We start from the raw sequence: 232 nt of genomic DNA on the forward strand, positions 1-232 counted from the left end.
GTCACAGAAAACCAGGACATGGATTATTCATCCCCAAATACTTCCAAGACATACACCTAATAGTGATTATAGCAACAGTTTAAGCTCTTCACTACACAATAGACAAGGCATCTACCAATCTTGTCTGTTTCCTATGGTTGATACTAGCATGCACTTTATAAAAACACACTTGTTATAATATCTACAAGATAAATGTAAGGCTCATTGTCATGTGACTTATATATATATATAT

This window comes from Condylura cristata, unplaced genomic scaffold (genome assembly GCF_000260355.1).
Source record: "Condylura cristata isolate star-nosed mole 26May11 unplaced genomic scaffold, ConCri1.0 scaffold00027, whole genome shotgun sequence".
In the NCBI taxonomy this organism is placed as follows: domain Eukaryota; kingdom Metazoa; phylum Chordata; class Mammalia; order Eulipotyphla; family Talpidae; genus Condylura; species Condylura cristata.